Genomic DNA, 22302 nt, shown 5'->3' with positions numbered 1-22302 from the left:
ATTTATAAACTATTCATGATTCACCTTATTTCCCCATCTCTCTCTCTCTCTTTCACTATCTCTCTCTATCTCTCCTTCTCCCCTCTTCCCTCTCTTTCTGTCCCTCCCCTCTCTCCCCCCTCTCCCCCCTCTACCCCCTCTCCCTCTCTGACTGTCTGAATCTCTCCCTTACCCTCTCTGTCTGTTTCTCTCTCTGTCTGCCCCTTTCTCTTTCCCTCTGTCTCTTTCAATCTATCCTTTCCTTTCTCTCCCTCTGTCCTCTCCATCTCTCTCCCTTTTTGACTAAGCCTGTTTTCTCTCGCCCTCTCCCCCTCCCCTCCTTCTCCCCTTCCCCCTCCCCCTCTCCCCCTCACTCCCCCCTCTCTCCTCCTCACTCCCCTTCACTCCCCTCTCCCCCTCCCCCTCTCTCCCCTCTCCCCTCCCCCTCTCTCCCCCCTCCCCTCTCCCTCTCTCTCCCCTTCTCTCCCCTCTCCCCCTCTCCCTCTCTCCTCCTGTCTCCCCCCTCTTCCTCCCCCCTCTCTCCCCCTCACTCCCCTTCTCTTCCCTCTCCCCCTCTCCCCCGTCTCCCCCCTCTCCCCCTCTCCCCCTCTCCCCCTCACTCCCCCTCACTACTCTCTTCCCCTCACTTCCCCTCTCTCCCTCTCACTCCCCCCTCCCCCCTCTCCCCTCTCTCCCCCCTCCTCCCTCACTACCCCCTCCCCCCTCACTACCCCTCACCCCCCTCTCTCCCCCTCACTTTCCCTCTCTCCCCCTCACTCCCCTCTCCCCCTCCCCCTCTCTCCCCTTCTCTCCCCCTCCCCCTCTCCCCCCTCTCCCCTTTCCCCCTCTCTCCCTCACTCCCCCTCTCTCCCCCTCACTCCCCCTCACTACCCCTCTCTCCCCCTCACTCCCCCTCACTACCCCTCTCTCCCCTCACTCCGCCTCACTCCCCTCTCCCCCTCTCCCTCTCTCCCCTCTCCCCCTCTCCCCCCTCTCCCCCCCTCCCCCTCACTACCCCTCTCTCCCCCTCTCTCCCCCTCACTACCCCTCTCTCCCCCTCACTCCCCCTCACTCCCCCTCTCTCCCCCTCACTTCCCCTCTCTCCCCCTCACTCCCCCTCATTCCCCTCTCCCCCTCTCCCTCTCTCCCCTCTCCCATCCCCCTCTCCCCCTCTCCCCCTCTCCCCCTTTCCCCCTCTCCCCTCCTCTTTCCCCTTCTCTCCCCTCTCCCCCATCTCCCCCCTCCCCCTCTCCCCCTCTCTCCCCCTCACTCCCCCTCTCTCCCCCTCACTCCTCCTCACTACCCCTCTCTCCCCCTCACTCCCCCTCACTTCCCCTCTCTCCCCCTCACTCCCCCTCTCCCCCTCTCTCCCCTCTCTCCCCCCTCACTACTCCTCACTCCCCCTCTCTCCCCCTCTCTCCCCCTCACTCCCCCTCTCTCCCCTCTCTCCCCCTCACTACCCCTCTCTCCCCCTCACTTCCCCTCTCTCCCCCTCACTCCCCCCTCACTACCCCTCACTCCCCCTCACTTCCCCTCTCTCCCCCTCACTACCCCTCACTCCCCCTCACTCCCCCCTCTCTCCCCTCTCTCCCCCTCACTCCCCCTCTCTCCCTCCCCCTCCCTCCCTCTTTCTCTCCCCGCCACCCAATTTCAGACTGTTTCTCGCTCTGAGCCATGAGATATTTCAGAATTAGATTTATTATCACTGACATTTGACATGGAATTTGTTGTTTTGCCGCAGCAGCGCAACATAAAGGTATAAAATTACTATACATTGCCAAATAGTGCAAAAAAAAAGGAATTAAGAAGTGGTGCTTGTGGTTTATGGACTGTTCAGAAATCTGATGGTGGAGAGAAAGAGGATGTTACTAATTAATTGAATGTGAGTCAGTAGACTCCTGAAGAGAGTAGGGGGCATTTCCTGGACGGCGAGAATCCTTGGTGACGGACACCACCTTGAGAAGGTGTCCTCGATGGTGGGGAGGGCTGTGCCGTGGTGGAGTCCATAACCCTCAGCAGCTTCTCTCTTGTATTTCTGCGCCTCCCTCTTGCACCTCTCTAATATGTCTTGCTCTCCCACGTGCATCGTTCCCACCTTGCAACCTCTTTTGCTTCTCGTGTTCTCTTTGCTTCTCTTGTAAGATTAACTTTTGCTTGTTCATTGTCTTGTCTCCTTTATCATCGTTCCCCTTCCCTTTCCTGGTGCAGACAGGGTCCAGAGCAAGTTCACCAGAACCATCCTGGGAATGAAAGGGTTAACTGGTGAGGAGCGTTTGATGGCTCTGGGCTTGTACTCGATGGGGTTTAGAAGAAAAGGGGGGAGTGGGTTCTCATCGAAAGCTATCAAATATTGAAAGGCCTAGAGAGAGTGGATGTGGAGAGGATGTTTCCTATAAGGGGAGAGTCTAGGGCCAGAGGGCACAGCCTGAGAATAGAGGGACGTCCATTCAGAACGGAGATGTGGAGGAATTTCGTTGGCCAGAGAGTGGTTAATTTGTGGAATTTGTTACCCAGGTGGCTGTAGAGGCCAAATCATTCGGTACATTTAGGGCAGAGTTTGATAGATTCTTTATTAGTCAGGACATGAAGGGATATAGGAAGAAGGCAGGGAATTGGGGCTGAGAGGGAAAATAGATCTGCCATGATGAGAAGGCAGGAGAAAGAGGTTGAGAGGCATAATAAATCAGCCACGATGGAATGGTGGAACAGACCTGATGGATCAATGGCCTAATTTTGCTCCTACGTCTTATGGCTTTATAGTTACCTGCTGCTTTCTTTATTGCTGCTCAATTTGAGAAGCTGCTTTAGTGCCTTGAATGTAGATGATGGCAAGTAATTTTAATATTAATCAAAATCAATATAAACTCAGTGGCCACTTTATTAGGTACACCTGTACACCTGCTCGTTAATGTAAGTGCCTAATCAGCCAATCATGAGGCAGGGGTTGGGTTCCGGCCCAAAATGTCGACTGATCTTTTCCACGGATGCTGCCCGACCTGCTGAGTTCCTCCAGCGTGTTGTGAGTGTTGCTTTGACCCCAGCATCTGCAGATTATTTTGTGCTTACAATCATGAGGCAGCATCACAATGCATGAAAGCATGCAGACATGGTCAAGAGGCTCGGTTATGGTTCAGCCCAAACATCAGAATGGGGAAGAAATGTGATCGAAATGACTTTGACTGTGGAATGCTTGTTGTTGCCAGACGGGGTGGTCGGAGTATTGCAGAAACTGCTGATCACGTGGGATTTTCACGCACAGCAGTCTTTAGCGTTTACAGAGAATGGTGCAAAAAATTTCCAGTGAGTGGCAGTTTGTGGGCAAAAATGCCCTGTTAATGTGAGAGGTCAGAGAAAAATGTCCAGACTGGTTCAAGCTGACAGGAAGGAGACAGTAACGCAAATAACTATGCGTTACAACAGTGGTGTGCAGAAGAGCGTCTTTCAATACACAATACGTCGAACCTTAAAGTGGATGGATACAGCAGCAGAAAACCATGGACATACACTCAGTGGCCACTTTATTAGGTACAGGAGGTACCAGATAAAGTGGCCACTGATAGTCTGTGTTCTCTTACCCAGTCAGTATTTTGGAAGTGGATTCATTCAAGGCTTGGCTTCGCGAACGAAGATTTAGGAAGGGGGCTGCTCACGTCTTCTGCAGGCTCGCTGGTGGCTGACGAGGCCAACATGGGACAGGCAGGTCCGGCCACAGCGGCTGCTGTCGGGGAGGATGGTCGTAGATGTGGGCGTGTGCTTCGGCCTGCGCAGTGGTATTTTAGGTAGAGTGCAGTGTGCACGGTACTGACCCCACTCTTTACACCCAGGGTTCATGTGCCATAGCCCAGCAAGCTGGGACGGTGACAGCGAGGTCCTCGGGTCGTAGGAGTTACGTCGGAGTGTCCTTCTCCGAGGTGGATGGTCTGACAAGGCCGACGAGCCCCACCTGCCCGGGTTTGGAGTCAGAGCTGTCCTTCTCTTAGGCTGGCTGACAACCAAGCGAGCCCAGCCTACCCATCCAGTTATACCGCCGGACACTCAGTCGCGCCATGACGTAGCAAGCTCGGTGGAACCGGGGGGGGGGGGCACCGGTGAGAAGGTGTTGCTACGGAGGCAGTAATGTAGGAGAGGCCATTTGCAGTGACCTCCTGCCTAGCAGGCCAGACAGTGACCACGCGGCGATCACTACACCAGGAAAGGAGAGGTGGTGTATTGCGCATTCACTTTCCCTGGGTGAGCGGGATGTCAGGAAGTGGATAGAGGCACAATCACTGCCCACTCTTTTTGACAAAATTACTCAGGCCTTAACTGCTGATCTGTTTAAACCTATAGTAACACATGTGCTGCTCTGCACATTGCTGGTGAGGCCCACACACCGAGTTTTGGCTTGCGATTCCACTATGGTAGGCATCACAGTTCAGACCGTGACAGTCTTCCACTGATGCAGTTCCCAGCTGTTAATCTGTATATGGTTCCCCAAGTACCTTCAGCCTTTTAGTGTCTCACTTCATCACGAGCTGGGATAGTGACTGTGTCAGCATGGATTACTACGCACCACTCATTAATGCAAACATTGGCTGTTTTATTTTTCCCCAGTAGCCCCTGGGCATGAATGTCAGTTACAACACTTTTATTGCATCCATACTAAGATCGACAAACTCCATAAGATTCAGATGGGAGACCTCCTGGACTACATTGCCCTTTTCTACACACGGGGCATCTGGCTGCGAATAAGTTTCTTAAATAAAATACATGCAAGACTATGAGACCAAAAACCTAGGAGCTGGATGAGCCTCTTCAGCCCGTCATACCATCATGGATGATTTATTCCCCTCCCTCAATCCCATTCTCCTTTCTTCTACATACAACCTCATTTGGAGTTTGAGGAGATACGGTGTGTCACCAAAGACACTCGCACGTTTCTACGGATATACCATGGAGAGTATTTGAACTGGCTGCATCACCGTCTGATATGGGGGGGGGGCAAATGTACAGGATCAAAGTAAACAGCAGAGAGTTGTAAATTCAATCTGCTCCATCATGGGGCACTACCCCACATAGTATCCAGGACATCTCCAAGGAGCAATGCCTCAGAAAGGCAGGATACATCAATAAGGACCCCCATCACCCAGAGCATGCCCTTTTCTCATTGTTACCATCCAGGAGGTACAGAAGCCTGAAGGCACACACTCAGCGATTCAGGAACAGCTTCTTCCCTTCTATCATCTAATTTCTGAATGGACTCTGAAGCCATGAACACTACCTCACTACTTTTTTATTTCCATTTTTGCCCTACTTATTTAATTTAACTATTTAATATGTATGTTTACTGTAATTCATGCTTTTTGTTTGATTATAATGTACTGCATTGGACTGCTGCCGCAAAGTTAACAAATTTCATGACATATGCTGGTGATATTAAACCTGCTTCTGAATCTGATTCTCGCGGTGACTAATCTGTGGCATCCGTGGTAATGAATTCCACAGATTCACCACCTTCTGGCTAAACAAATTCCTCCTCATCTCTGCTCTAAGGGGACATCCTTGTACTCTGGTCCCAGACTTTCCCACTATTGGCATGGACAGAGGGGATGTGGCAAAGTTGTTTCCCATGATGGGAGAGTCTAGTAGGAGAGGGCATGACTGAAGGATTGAAGGGCGCCCATTCAGAACAGAAATGCGAAGAAATTTTTTTAGTCAGAGGGTGGTGAATCTATGGAATTTGTTGCCACGGGCGGCAGTGGAGGCCAAGTCATTGGGTATATTTAAGGCAGAGATTGATAGGTATCTGAGTAACCAGGGCATCAAAGGTTATGGTGAGAAGGCGGGGGAGTGGGACTAAATGGGAGAATGGATCAGTTCATGATAAAATGGCGGAGCAGACTCGATGGGCCGAATGGCCGACTTCTGCTCCTTTGTCTTATGGTCTTATGGTCTTATTGGAAACATTTTAACGTCCACTCTATCTGGGTCTTTTCAGAAATGATATTAACAGAATAGGCTAATTCTGCATTTATCACTTATTGAATCGTGTATTTTTATGGAAATGACTTAACAACTATAAATTTGTTAGTTATTATTTTGGTTTGGGTGGTATCACTCTTTTTTGAGTTCAATGATTTTCCTTGTCTGGCGTCTGCTTCTTTTGGATGGAAGGGAAGGAGAAAAGGTGGGGGTATTTCCTCTGCCTGACATCCAGACTGGGAGTCATTGTATCAGAATATGAGCAGGACATCTAGAAAATTGAGATGACGTGAAACCTCATCTCATCTCAGGGCTGAAGAAGGTGTCACAACACGAAACATAGACTCTTTATTCCTTTCCATAGATGTTGCCTGCCCTGCTGAGTTCCTCCAGCAGTTTGTGTGCGTTACTGAAGAGAAATCTTTTCACCCTCTTGGTTGTGAGCTCCTGGGATTCTCTGCTAGAGATGGCGACGGGGGAATATGTTTCAAAAGGCGACAGAGTTCAAAGTAGAAGTGACATTGCAGCCAAGTCTATCATGAAAACCATCCTCCATTCCACAAACTCTCTCTACATTTCCTGCTGCTTTAGAAAGCAGTCGACACAATCAAAGGCCTAACCCATCTTGGTCATTCTCCCTTCTCCCCCCATCCATCACGCAGAAGATGTAAAAACTTGAGAGTATATACCATCCAGCTCAAGGACAGGTGATTATCTCTCTTGATCTCTCAATCTACCTCATCATGGTCTGCAGTGCACTTTCTCTGTAACACCGTGTTGATCAATTTGTTGTTGTTTTCCTTTTGAAATCTTTGATGTACTTATGTATGGAATGATCTGCCCAGATGCCATGCAAACAATAACTTTCCATGGTATCTTGATACAAGCTCAAGTTTAATTGTCATTCAACCATACGTGAACACAGCAAAATGAAACAGCGTTACACTGGGGACAAGGTACAAAAACAGTCATGCACAGCACAAGACACATATAACACATATAAGATATCAGTAAAAATACAGTCACACAAAAAATACATATAAGTAGTCCAAGACCCTAAGTCTGTGAATGTCGCAGAAGTCTGCAGCTGAACACAATATGGTTTGTCTTCTGCTGAGCAAATACAAGGAGGCAGCACTGGCTCCCGCTTGGAAGTCACACCACATGGCCCCTGGCACACCTGTGGAACACGACGACTCCAACGCCTTCCCTTAAACGTCCAACACTTGCAGCTTGAGGCTTAATACTTGCTATGATTGAAACTCCACAGTTCCCACACTGACCACCCTCACAAAGAGATCAGTGAATCAGACTAGCAGCATTCCACATCAACAAAGCAACTAAGATGATCAGACGCCGTTAAGACTGCACACCGCCTTTGCACACCAACCCCTCCGACGCCTCTCTGACACAAGCAGCAGCACGATCCACCCCAAGTCCGACGCCTTCAGTTTCTCCACCAACGAGCAACTCGCTGATGGGGGTAGACCTACTGTACTTTAAGTTCTTAATGTCCACCAGGGTCTTGCGATCATAAAGAATACATTTACAATAACACATTTGGTTAGCCCCATAGAAGCTGTTGTGACTGAGCACACTGCCATCGTACCAGATAATGATAAACCCATTAGCAATTCAAGGGAGATAAGGAAGGAGTTCTCTGGTAGAGGTTCATGGATGGTTGTAATTTTAAGGTGATTTGAGGACATATAGGGGTGGAGATACGTCTTTATCAGAGGAGGTGTAAGGCACCTCTTCCCTCTGCTAGGCTACAGGTCACCCTTGAGCAAGGTGTAGCAACTGCTCAAGGTCACGTGAAACCATGGGAGCAGGTGGTGGATGGTAGTATGAGCAGCTTGTGGATATCATAAGTTCTGGTTATGCAGACACTGACACAAATCTCTGAAGGGTATTAATAATGGCTGGGGTCACCCATCTTGTAAAGACACTGCCCAGAAGAAGGCAATGGCAAACCACTTCTGTAGAAAAACTTGTCAAGAATTTCTCTTGGAATGACCATGATTGCCTGTGTCAGGGGGTTCCCAACCTTTTTCATGCCATGGACCAATACTACTAAGCAAGGAGTCCGTGGATGCCAGGTTGGGAACCCCTGGCCTATATCATACAACATGGCACATACAAATGATAGTGGGGGATGTCAGACGTAAGGATTGCTTGGAATGCCCTGTCAGGGATACATTAGGGACATTCAAAAGACTCTTAGATAGGCAGAGAGATGACAGAAAAATGGAGGGCTATGTGGGAGGAAGGAGTTCGTGAGCCGAAGGGCCTGAACTGTGCTGTAGTGTTCTATGTTCTATGAATGGCGGAATGTATACAAATGGGACTACCTTAGGTGGACACCTTGGTCAGTATGGACAAGATGGGCTGAAAGGCCTGTTTCTGTACTTTATGACTCTATGTAATGACCTCGTCATTTGTAATGGCCAAATGACCTCGATCTGTTTCTGTTTCACTGTGTGAATCCAAGTCCCATTCCTGACTAGAACACAAGATCCGAATCTCACACTCCACCACAGTACCGTGGGAGGGCTGCATTTGTCGGAGATGCTGTTTCTTGGATGAGGTGTTGTACTGAAGCGTTGATTTTTCAGGCATGCAGATATAAAATATTGCAACTCTTCAACAAAGAGAAGGTAAGTTATTCTATGTTCCAACCAATAATTACTCTCCAGTCAGCATCACTAGAAAAAATGAGTTATTTTTTCATTAGCATGCTGCTGTTTGAAGGAGCCCACTTTATGTAAATTATCCATCACATGCAAAACTCTTAAAGGCCCAGGCAACGTAGATGTGGGCTTGTTGTTGTTGGACAGATGTTGGCACTGTGGACAAAAACCAGTGAGGACGATGGATGGTGCCTCTCCCACAACCCAGGTCAGCGAGAACACCGTGAGATCAGCGCGATTCATCATCCGTGCAGGCACGAGTGATCCCCTCAGTATGCAAGTCGATGAGTTCAGAGTTTGAGGCCTGGAGTTTGGGCCTGGTGTCAGCACCAAAGATTGAAGCCTGAAGGTTGGTTGGAAGTCTGGAACTCGAGGCCTGATGGTCAAAGTCTGGGTTCGAGTCCGCTGGGAAAGTTTGAGCGAGATGTCAATGAGTCCACAAGTCCAATGGAGGATGGAGTCTCAGAGGCAGCCTGCCCTGGGTTTGGAGGACTGTTTGCATGTGTGTGTGATTGGGAGGATGGGAGGAAGAAAAGGGGCTAGTTTTCCTGTTGTTTTGTTGCCGTTGTTCTGCTAAGCATTGTGGGCATACTACGTTGGTGCTGAAACGTGTAGTGACATTTCCAGGCTGCCCCCAGACACCCTCAGACTGTGCTAGTCATTAACGCAAACATCACATTTCACTCTATGTTTTGATACACATGTGACAAATAAACCTGAAACCTGGAACCTGAAGATCACCTGGAGAAGTGGTGCGAAGAAATTTCTTCACTTTGAAGGAGTGTGTGGAGGCTTGGTCAGTGAGTGCATTCAAGACAGGGGAGGACAGATTTTTTTTAGGTGTTACGGGAATTGAGAGTAGGGCAGGAAAATGGTTTGAGCTGAAAGGTTATCCATGATGTTATTGAGCGACTGATTAGATGGGAAGGGCCAAATTTCTTCTTTCTTTTCCCATGTTGGAGAAATTACTTCATGTCAGAAATATTTGACTGGTTGTGAAAGATCTGGCATGGTAATAAGACAATAAGAACATAATACCATAGGACTTAGGAGCTGAATTAGGCCATTCAGCCCTTTGAGTCTGTGCTGCCATTCCATCATGGCTGACTTATCATCCCACCTTCTCCCGCCTTCTCCCTGTAACCGATGATGCCCTGACTAAGGCGCTGCCCCAAGCGTGCGCCCTTTATTTTGTGCTTTTGCTCGTGTTTGGTTCTGAAACAACTCCAAGACCGCGACTGCATTGCTGCAGAACAGAAGCAGGAGATTCTCTCCCGAACCCTCCGACTAACCGAATCTCAGCCACTGCTCCTCTGGTTACTTTCTCTATGTCACCCACACTGTCGACACTTCGCTTAGCTGAAATGGATGGGCGGCAAGTGCTGAACTCATGATGCCTAATGCCCATATTTAATAATTCACAAGCCAGTTCACACCCATAACTCGCTGAGATCCCTGGAGTAGCCCCGGTTCCAGACACCCATCCCTCTGTCATTGATCAGTTCTGACAAGCCCCGGAAGTCAAAAACAAGTGATTCAACGTGGCAAATATTCTCTTACGTAAATCAAAAGTAGAACCGTACAGCCGTTTCTGGAGATACTCAATGGTCAGGCTGCATCTGTGGAAAGAAATGGACAGTGGATCTTCACCAGCTGCTTGTTTTTGGCTTCAGATTCCAGCATCTGCCGTCTCTCATGTCTCCACCTTAAGGCCCCATTGTGAAGGTAAGTTGTCATAGCCTTGTATGGGAGCATCAATGCCCAAGAATGGAAAAGTGGTGGACACAGCTCAGTCCATCACAGGATAAGATCCTCCCTACCACTGAGCAGGTCTACAAGGAGCACTGCCACAAGGAAGCAGCATCCATCATTCAAGATCCTCACCGTCCAGGCCGTGCTCTCTTCTCACTGCTGCCATCGGGAAGGAAGTACAGAAGCTTCAGGTCCCACACCACCAGGTTCAGGACCTGTGAGGAACAGTCCTGATAAAGGGTCTCGGCTGTTTTCTCCTTTCCATAGATGCTGCCTCTCCTGCTGAGTTCCTCCAGCATTTTATGTGTGTTACTCAGGAACAGTTCCCCCCCTTCAACCATCAGGCTCCTGAACCAGCGTGGTAACCTCACTCACCTCAGCACTGAACTGATTCCACAGCCTACAGACATCTTCAAGGACTCTGCAACTCATTATTTTGGAATTATTAATTAATTTATTTCCTTAGTTATTGTATTTACAGAACTTGTCTTCTTTTGCATGTTGGTTGTCAGTCTTTGTGAGCAGTTTTTCATTGATTCTGTTGTACTTATTGGTTCTGTTGTGAATAACTGCAAGACAATGAATCAGGTGACATGTGTGTACCTTGATAATAAATTTACTATGGACTTTGAATTTTAAAGTCTCGTCAATTTCTACAGATGTACCGTGAAGAGCATTCTAACTGGCTGCATTAACACCTGGTATGGTGGTGTGAGGACTACTGCACAGGATCGAAATAAGCTGCTGCAGAGAGTTGTAAACTCAGTCAGTTCCATCATGGCCACCAGCCTCCCCAGCATCCAGGACATCTTCGAGGAGTGATGCCACAAAAGGTTGCATCCATCATTAAAGACCCTCGTCGCCCAGGTCATGCCTTGTCCTCAATGCTACCATCAGGAATGAGGCACGGGAGCCTGAAGGTTCACCCACTCAACTATTCGGGAACAGCTTCTTCCCCTCTGCCATCCGATATTTCAATGGACATTGAAACCATGAGCACTACCTCACTACATTTTTCATTTCTGCTTTTGCACTACTTAAATAAATAAAGGCATCCGTTAGTCTTGCGAGACCATGGATCTGTGCCTGGAAAGTCTCACCCTCCAGGGAGCAGGCCTGGGCAACGTTGTATGGAAGACCAGCAGTTGCCCCTCTCCACGACACCAATGTTGTCCAAGGGAAGGGCATTGCCTCGGCTGGGGCTCGAACTCACGACCTTCAGGTTGCTAGTCCAATGCCTTAACCACTTGGCCACGTGCCCACTCACACTACTTAACAGTTTTACGTATATACTCACTTACGGTAATTCACAATTTTTTCCCTATTATTATGTATTGCATTGTACTGCTGCTGCAAATACAACATATTTCACGACACATGACGGTGATATGTAACCTGTTTCTGATTCTGAAATTTCCTCCGGCTGATTGTCCACTTTCCTCTGCAGATGCTGCCTGGCCCATTGAATTCCTTCAGCAGCTTATTTTTCTGGCTCCAGATCCCAGCACCTGCAGTCTCCTGGGTCTTTGTGCAAATGTTTCACTCCTACACAATGACGTTCCTCTCTGTAATTTCAGCCTGGTGATTGCTCCCTTAGAACAGGGGAGGTGACATAAGAAGATGGAAGATGACGACAAACATCTCTGGGCCCTAGTGCTGCACCTTTTACTTTAACCACTAGAGGCAGCATTCTAGGAGAGGAGAGATGACAGGTAGTAGAATCTGTAGCGACAGTCTGCTGGAGGAACTCACCGGGTTGAGCTGCATCTGTGGTGCGGTTGGGGCAGGAGATGTCGAGGATTCCGGTTGAAAGCCTGCATCAGGACTTGTAGCTTTGGCAGTCAGTGGCTTTGGCCACAGGAGCAGAATTAGGCCATTTGGCCCGTCCAGTCTGTTCCGCCATTCGGTCATGGCTGATTTATTTTCTCTCTCAACCCCATTCTCCTCGCTGTAAAAGTGACTGTGCCGGATTTTGGCATTTGCTATTTCTACTGACTTTAACCACGTGTAAGGTCATTAAAAGTCTAGCACGTCTGAGCCCAAGTCCTGGACATTTTCTTCTGATTAATTCTGGCCTTCAACCACGGATGGTTAATGCCTGCTCTTCCCTGCTTTAGAACATGGTATGGTATGGTAGTGTGCATTGTGTCTGACGATGACAGGAGACCTGTGCAGGAGGGTCTTTAAAGTGGGCAAAGCCACTGTACCAGGGCAGTTCCACTCTCTTGACCTCGGAAGTCTGGGATGAGTGGTGCAAACAGGCCTCACAAACTAGGGTCTTCCTGGGTTGCAGTGGATGACCATGATGTCTTCAGTGCCCTGTCACGCCCTTCGCTCTCCACGGAGCGTCGCAGTACTGCCTTCCTGGCTGTTGGATCTCACTATCAATCTTGTCTGCCCAGTCCGCTAGAGCTGACTTCGCACTCCGGGACAGGCATCTCCCTATTCCACCGGAGTATGAGGCCACCGGCTACCCTCACCTGGTTTAGCCCACCTGTCGAAGCGGTGTACCGGGGTGAGGCCACTGCCGCATGCAAGCAGCTACTTGGAGCCACAGGTGAGAGCTGAGTGTCCAGTGGGGACCAAAGGTGAGTGAGCTGCCCCAGAATGGACACGGCAAGCCCCTTCACCAGACGTGCTACCCTTCCCTGGAAACCATATGCACCCCTCTGGAACATATATAGGCATCTGTTAGTCTCAGGAGACCATGGATTTGCGCCTAGGAAGGTTTCCAGGGCGCAGGCCTGGGCAAGGTTGTATGGAAGACCAGCAGTTGCCCATGCTGCAAGTCTCCCCTCTCCACGCCACCGATGTTGTCCAAGGGAAGGGCATTAGGACCCATGCAGCTTGGCACCGGTGTCGCCGCAGAGCAATGTGTGGTTAAGTGCCTTGCTCAAGGACACACACGCTGCCTCAGCCAAGGCTCGAACTAGCGACCTTCAAATCACTAGACGTACGCCTTAACCACTTGGCTATGCGCCAACACACCACTTGGAACATAGAAAATAGAACATTACAACACAGTACAGGCCCTTTGGCTCATGATATTGTGCCAACTCTTAATCAATCTAACCCCTAACTGTAAAGTGCTGTAAATTTCTATCATCCACATGCCTCTTTAACTGATTCTTAAATGCCCCTAATGTATCTGCCTCTACCACCTCCACCTTGCATGTATCCACCAAGGTTTTCTTGTCTATGTGGTGATCCCCACAATGATTGTCAGTCGTCATCAGACTCAGAGCTCAGCTCTCGATGAAGAAGCACTGGCATGAAGTCACGTATCGCTTTGCTAAAAAGGGACACGTTTGAGTAATGTGGAACACAGAACATGGAACATAGAAATTTACAGCACTTTACAGGCCCTTCGGCCCACAATGTTGTGCCGACCATGTAACCTACTCTAGAGGCTGCCTAGAATTTCCCTAGCATATAGCCCTCTATTTTTCTAAGATCCACGTACCTATCTAGGAGGCTCTTAAAAGACCCTATTGTATCCACTTCCACCACCGCCGATGGCAGTGCATTCCATGCACCAACCACTCTCTGTGTGAAAAACTTACCTCTGACATCCCCTCGGTACCTGTTTTCAAGCAGCTTAAAATGGTACCCCCTCGTATTAGCCATTTCAGCCCTGGGAAAAAGCCTCTGGCTATCCACATGATCAATGCCCCTCATCATCTTATACACCTCTGTCAGGTCACCTCTCACCCTTCGTTGCTCCGAGGAGAAAAAGCCAAGTACACTCAACCTATTCTCATAAGGTACACCCTTCAATCCAGGCAACATCCTTGTAAATCTTCTCTGCACTCTCTCTACAGTATCCTTCTTCCTGTAGTGAGGTGACCAGAACTGAACACAGTACTCCAAGTGTGATCTGACCAGGGTCTTATATAGCTGTAACAAAGCTGGAAGGCGTGGTTTCTCTGTAGAGGAAGGAGTGGCAGAGGAAGGGCTGAACATGGGCATGTCATCGCCATCTGATAGCCAAGCTTGTGATTGCCAGCTCCCCCTCGATCCCTGCTCTCCTAGTGAATGTGAGTCCAACAGAGCTTCACTCCACTGCAGTCGCAGCTGCCAACACGTGCTTCTTATACATCTCCCAACACTTCGATATGTTCAGACACGGCAGGCATAGACTGTACACATGCTGCAAGAACTTCACTCACCCCAGCACTGAACAGATTCCACAATCGATGAACTCACTTGTAAGGACACTACAACTCGTGTTGTCAAAGCTACCTATCTATCTTTCTGTCTGTCTGTCTGTCTGTCTATCTATCTATCTATTTATTTACCTAGTTTTCTATGTATTTATTGATTTGTTAGTTTTTCCTTTTGTATTTGCACAATTTTTCATCTCTTGCACATTGGTTGATTGTACATCTTTGCTCATTGACTCTGTTGGATTTCTCTGTAACTACTATGAATACCGACAAAGTCAAGGTGGTGTATTGTGACATAGGTGCACTTTGATGATAAATGTATCTTAACCTTTGAACTTTCAACAACTCTTCTCTTGCAGGCAGATCATAGACCATAGTTGCAGCGCAGAGTGGGATTGCAGCGCACTGGATGAGATGGGCTGAAGGGCCTGCCTCAATGCTGCATAATTCTACAACCCCATTGTAATTTTGTTGTTGGAATTTCTATCTCTGAGCATTGAACTCAGCCTTTCCTCTACAGCTAACTCAGCAGTTCAGAACCCCGAAGCTGGAGGCTTCTCTCTTGGCATGCATTTCATCTGGATGTACGGTGAAAAAGTCTTGAAATGCTCTAATTTCCTAACAATGCTTCGATTGCTAGGCTGCATATTCTCCACGGACACAAGTCCATCCCCCACGCTTTAGTAACTAGGCTGGGAATACCACCAAAGTTTTCAACCATGAAATTATTCTGAAATCATTTTGAAAGTTTCTTCATTCTGCTAACATCTCCTCCATCTCGCCTCTCTCCTTCTTAAGGGGCCCTATTGATATTTAATACTTTCCCTGCTGCAAACTTCTATCTGGGGACTTACTTTACTTTTTCCCCCTCAATCTCATTTGACATATATTTTTTCAACTTTTTTCATTTCATCCCAGATTTTCTGTAATTATTTACATTCTTTCTCAAATTTTCAAATCATGTAAAATATTCTTTTGATTTTCTTTATTTTTTAACCTCTTAAAGCTTGGTTTACATTTGGATGTCGCCATGATGCATATTACATTTACATCTTCTCAGTACATCCTTTCCATTTTTGCCCTGTAAGCTTTTTCGTCAATATTTCCCAGCTTACAATCAGTTGCCGCTTTATTAGGTACACCCATACACCTGCTTGCTAATGCAAATGCCTAATCAGCCAATCATGAGGTAGCATCTCAATGCATGAAAGCACACAGACATGGTCAAGACGTTCGGTTATGGTTCGGTCCAAACATCAGAAAGGGGAAGAAATGTGATCGAGGTGACTTTGGAATGATTGTTGGTGCCAGATGGGGTGGTTTGAGTATATCAGAAACTGTTGATCTCCTCGGATTTTCAGGCACAACAGTGTCTAGAGCTTACAGGGTGTGAGAAAGAGTGGCAACTCTGGGCAAAAATCCCCTGCTAATGAGAGAGGTCAGAGGAGAATAGCCAGACTGCTTCAAGCTGACGGTAACTCAGCTAACAGTGGTATGCAGAAAAGCATCTCTGAACACACAACACATTGGACCTTGAGGTGGATGGGCTACCCCAGCAGATGATCGCAGGCAAACACTGAGTGGCCACTTTATTAAGTACAGGAGAATCCTAATATGGTGGTCACTGAATATATGGTATATTTAGGAACAAATTCCATTCTGTTCCAGCTTTGAAACTGTACGTTTACTAAAATCTCAGACACTGCAGATTTTGATTTAAGTTTTGGTAGAAAAACTTGGAATGGAATGGCTGAGCTCATTTCATGTTGTAATCAGGTTGCAGCTAATGACCATTGAATTCTGGAGGGACAGATCACACAACGCAGAGCACAACTGAACAGTAAGTGCCTCTTGTAGCAGCTTCTCTGTTGAGTATAGTGATATGAACAAGCCCAGAGTGAAGAAATGAGACAGCAGGTAGTGTCATGTTTTGTAACTTCAAAACATTGAACTAATTCAAAGAAACTCATGGGAGTCCGAAAATATGGGTGTATACTTTGAGTTAACTTTAAGCGAGGTGCAGACATTACATGTGGGAACATGATGACATATGCAATTAACGTATGCAATTATATTTTTACATGTAGCCCGTAATTAATCAGTTAAACGAGCAAGAATAATTAATCAAACAATATATATGCAAGATTACTCAAATATTATTGAAATATCAAATACACAACACCCATCCCTGCTTAGCTATAAACTCCAACATAATGTAGAATACATCTCAACTATATACACAGTTCATTATGTAATTAAGGCATCCGTTAGTCTTGCGAGACCATGAATCTGTGCCTGGAAAGTCTTCCTTGTCCAGGGCGCAGGCCTGGGCAAGGTTGTATGGAAGACCAGCAGTTGCCCATGCTGCGTCTCCCCTCTCCACGCCACCGATATTGTCCAAGGGAAGGGCATTAGGACCCATACAGCTTGGCACCGGTGTCATCGCAGAGCAATGTGTGGTTAAGTGCCTTGCTCAAGAACACAACACACTGCCTCAACTGGAGATTGAACTCACGACCTTCAGATTGCTAGTCCAAAGCCTTAACCACTTGGCCACATAACGTTATGTAATACAACTATGTTATACAGATATTCACAGCATTGTAAATTTTAAATTGTCCCATTCAGGCTTAAAGGTTTAATCTCTGTGGAGGATTTCTTACTCTGTAGGATAATGTCTTTCCTGACATGGGGAATCACTCTGTCTGGCAGGTGAGACTTGTGGCTGTCAAGCAATCTCAGGTTCTGAGGCCTCCTCCACAGTGGTTGTACGAGTTGACTCTGAGACCAGAGGAAGTGTCTCAGATAGCGGCAGCCAACTTTCTTCTCCATCAATTGACCCTGCTCTCCTCAACTGATTGATGTGTTGTCTCCGGATGATATCAGACTCAATCTCCACTGTGTAGGAGAGTGGTCCAGGTCTGTCCTTAATCTTTTTGAGAATCCACTTTTGTCCCTTGGCAAGACTGCTTGTCCAGGAGTGAAACACTGAACCTCCTCGTTTGAGGAGCCCTCAATATGTCTCAGCTGTTGGTCTTGCATCCTCCAGGGTTGAAATGTCTGATACCAGAGGGCTTGGGTTCAAGGTGAGACGGTGCAAGTTCAAAAGAGTGATTGGTGCCTTGAATGTGCTACCAGGGATGGTATTAAGGCCAGATGACATAGAGATAGGCACACGAATGTGCAGGGAATGGAGGGATATGGACCATGTATAGCCAGAAGGGATTAGTATAGTTAGGTGGTTAATTAGTTCAGTGCAACATCATATGCTAAAGGGCCTGTACCTGTGCTGTGCAGTTCTGTGTTCTAACAGGCAAGTAATCTCTAAATGAGTTTCACAACCAGTTTTAAACTTGCAGTGCCGATATGTCTGAACTTTCCATGAATTTGAAGCTAATTTGTTCTTTGACCCTGTTTGTGTGTGATCCCTTATTACTTATGCTGTAAATGGAATGATGTTACACCAGCTTATCATTTATTACTCACTGCCTGTTATGCCACTGGCATTTTGGGCAGCAATGAAGGTTTTCCGTCTCTGGTGGTGTTCAGGGCTTCCTTCCAGCTTTCAATCGTGTCAGTCATGTAAGTTCATGGTGGAGACTCAGGAATACCGTTGCTCTCAGATGCAGAAGGATTCTTCATTGCTGTTTCTGTAACAGTTTTGTTTTACCAGTCAGGGTTATTAGCCCTGAGCTGAACCCCTGAACCTGGAGGACTGGTGGACCACTCTTAGTCTGCTTGGCATGGGTGACTCTACCAAGAGCAAAGCATAAAGCCCTTACTCCAGTCAACATAGATCTCCAGGTCATTGATGCACGCAAGCCTCCAAACCACAACAAAGTTGTGGTCCTCTTGGAGGGTAGAACATGGAACATAGAAATCTACAGCACATTACAGGCCCTTCGGCCCACAATGTTGTGCCGACTATGTAACCTACTCCAGAAACTGCCTAGAATTTCCCTACCACATAGCCCTCTATTTTTCTAAGCTCCATGTGCCTGTCTAAGAGTCTCTTAAAAGACCCTTTTATATCCGTCTCTACCACCTTCACTGGCAGTACATTTCACGCATCCACCACTCTGTGTGTGAAAAACTTACTTCTGACACCCCCCTTGTACCTACTTCCAAGCATCTTAAAACTATGGTCCCTCGTGTTAGCCATTTCAGCCCTGGGAAAAAGCCTCTGACTATCCACATGATCAATGCCTCTCATCATCTTATACACCTCTATAAGGTCACCTCTCATCCTCCGTTGCTCCAAGGAGAAAAGGCTGAGTTCACTCAACCTATTCTCATAAGGCATGATCTCTAATTGAGGCAACATCCTTGTAAATCTCCCCTGCACTCTCTCTATAGCATCAACATCCTTCCTGTAATGAGGTGACCAGAGCTGAACACAGTACTCCAAGAGGGGTCTAACTAAGGTCTTATGTAGCTGTAACATTACCAACTTTGTTCATTTATAATGCCATTTTGCCAGGGGCCCTTAATCTTTCCCAGATACAGTAAATCTGGCACAATCAGGACTTCAGTGTCAGATTATCAAATCTTACAGATGATTAGATGTTAAGTGCATTAATATCCCCAAAAAATTCTAAATCCTATTTTCACACATTACCCCTTATATTAAACTTACCACTGAACTAAACAAGTGTAGAGGGAGTGTGAGGCAGAGGACTTGAGGGAGTATAAGTCAGAGAGGAACACAGGAACCAAAAGGGAAGAGAATTCAGCAATTGTCTCTTGTTGAACCAGCTGCCAAATCATTGGGATTTCAGAGAAGTCAATGGTAAATTATTGAATCTAGATCTTCTATCCCTTCAGCAAATGAGGGGAGATTTGATAGAGATATACAAAATTATGAGGGGTGTAGGTAGGGTGTGGGTGGCAGAGTGGAGATTACATCGCTACCAAAGGAGGTGTGAGGTGCTCCTTCCTTCTGCTAGCCTGCAGGTCACCCTTGGGCAAGGTGTAGCACCTGCCTAGCCCCCCGATCAGGGTCACGTGAAACCATGGGAGCAGGTGGTGGATGGTTGTATGAGCAACTGGTGCATATCGCAGGTCCTGGTCATACACCACTAACACCCGGTGGACAATCTCTGAAGAGTGTTGATTACCTCATCTTATGAAGACACTGCCCAAAAAAAGGCAATGGCAAACCATTTCCGTCGAAGAGCTTGCCAAGCACAACCATGGTCATGAATAGAGGAAATAGTAACAGCAACAGCATGAAGGGTTCTAAAGACAGATGGAAGATTATGATTGCCAGCGTTATACCACACAGGACATAAGGATGCTCCCGAGATTATCGCAGTTCTACATGTGAGAAAAGGATACAACAATTCTGCAATTACAAAAGTATATATTACACAGTAAAACACCCCAGGACACTTACATGTATGATACTGGGCTGTGCAAGGAGATGCTGGAAGAAAATTAAAGTCGAAGTGATGGATAGGACCCAGTTCAGAATCAGAATCAGAATCAGGTTTAATATTACTGGCATATGTTGTGAAATTTGTTAACCTTGTGGTAGCAGTACAATGTAATGCATGATAAATATAGGAAAACTGAATTACAGCAAATAAATAAATATTAAGTAGTTAAGTTAAAACAAATAGTGTAAAAATAAAGATAAATAAAAAAATTAGTGAGGTAGTGTTCATGGGTTCAATGTCTATTTGGAAATCAGATGGCAGAGGGGAAGAAACTGTTCCTGAATCGCTAAGTGTGTGCCTTCAGGCTCCTGTACCTCCTTCCTGATGGTTGCAGTGAGAAGAGGGCGTGTCCTGGGTGATGGGGTCCATAATGATGGATGCTGCCTTTTTTAAGTACTGCTCCTTGAAGATGTCTCAGATACTATGGAGGCTAGTACCATGATAGAGCTGACTAATTTTATAACTTTCTGCACCTTACTTCGATCCTCTGCAGTAGACACCCCCCCCCATACCATACCATCACAGGAAAAGGCCTCCTCACCATTCAGCACATCTACATGGAGCGCTGTAATGGGAAAGCAGCATCCATCATCAAGGACGACTACCATCCAGGCCATTCTCTCTTCTTGCTACTATCATTGAGCAGGAGATACAGCAGCCTTATGTTGAGGAACAGTTATTAATCTTTAACCATCAGGTTCCTAAACCAGTGTTTCAATAGAACGGAATAGCACAGGGAACAGACCCTTCAGCTAGCACATCCATGCTGTGTGAGATGCCAAATTAAACTAATCTCTTCAGCTTCTACATGATCCATTTCCCTCTCTTCTCTACATATTCACTGATGCCTTTGGGCCAGAGATACAGGAGCCTTAGGTCCAACCACCACCAACCAACAAGCTCAGGAGCAGTTATTACCCTTCAACCATCAGGTTCCTGAATGAGCCAGGATAACTTCACTCACCTCAACACTGAACTGCTTCCACAAACGATGGACTGACTTTCAAGAACTCTACAACTCATGTTCTCAGCATGTATGTATGTATGCATGTCATACAATCACTGGGGTTGAGTGTGACGTTCTCCTAAGGGGTTGTCTATTGGTGGGTCCTCAGGTGGCTGTAGAGGCTGATCTGGGATGTTATGGTGGATTCCCTGCATGGAGGTATGTATGTATATATTTAACTATTTTATCTATCTATCTTTTATTTGTTGGTTTTAATTTGCACAGTCTTTCTTCTTTTGCACATGTTATTTGTCGGTCTTTGTTGATACATATTTTATCATTGATTCTATAGCTTTCCTGTGAATGCCTGCAAAAAAATGCACCTCAAAGTATCTGGTACCATATACACTCAGTTGACTCTTTATCGGTTAGCTCCTCTACCCAATGAGGTGACCTCTTAGTGTACGTACTTCGATGGTAAATGTACTGTGAACTTTAGAGGACCATTATAAAGGAGGAAGGAGAGATGCTTAGGGAACTAAATCTCTGGAAGTGAAGGCGTGGCTTGCTGTGACACTGAGATTAGCATTAGGAATACATAGCCCATGGCTTGTTGGGCAGAGATGAGAAAGGGCAAGGAGACAGAGAGATTTGAAAGCCAAGACGGTCATGTTAAGATTAACACACTACTCAAATCTACAGTGAAGTGCCTGGTGGCAGAGACCATTGCTCACGGATGATGTTAGACTGATACCTTGCTGGCTTTAATTGAATTGAATCGATAATATTTCTTACATCCTTCACATACATGAGGAGTAAAAATATTTACGTTACATCCCCGTCTTGTGTTGGTGTTTCTTGTGCTTGTTAGAAGTCCTCTGATACCACTTGAGGAAAAGCATGGAGTTCTGGCCAAAACAGCTTCCTCAGAAAGTGCCACCACAAAGAATTTTAGGAGTCATTCTCATAAGGCATTGCCTGGGAGTGCATGCTCTGTGGCTCGATTAAGCCACTAAGGAATCTTGTATGCACTTAAATCAAAGGTTCAATATTCTTCCACTGTGCCTATTGACCAATTAACTTTATTTTTGCACTGTTGAAAGCGTAGTATTGCAATTCATGGCTGAAGATTCTCGTTCATGGAAACATGCAACACAGAAACTTACAGACAAGGGATTCTGCAGATGCTGGAAACACACACAAATGCTGGAAGAACATAAGCAGGTCAGGCAGCATTTATGGAGGGGAAGAAACAGTCAACATTTTGGGCCAAGACTCTTCATCAGGGCTGGAACATGCCTCCAAACCGATCCGATGCATCCTGACTGTGATGCCCACTGATGATAATCTCATTTGCGCACACTGTGCAT

This window comes from Mobula birostris, chromosome 8 (assembly GCF_030028105.1).
Source record: "Mobula birostris isolate sMobBir1 chromosome 8, sMobBir1.hap1, whole genome shotgun sequence".
Classification (NCBI taxonomy): Eukaryota; Metazoa; Chordata; class Chondrichthyes; order Myliobatiformes; family Myliobatidae; genus Mobula; species Mobula birostris.
This window is presented reverse-complemented; position numbering follows the sequence as displayed.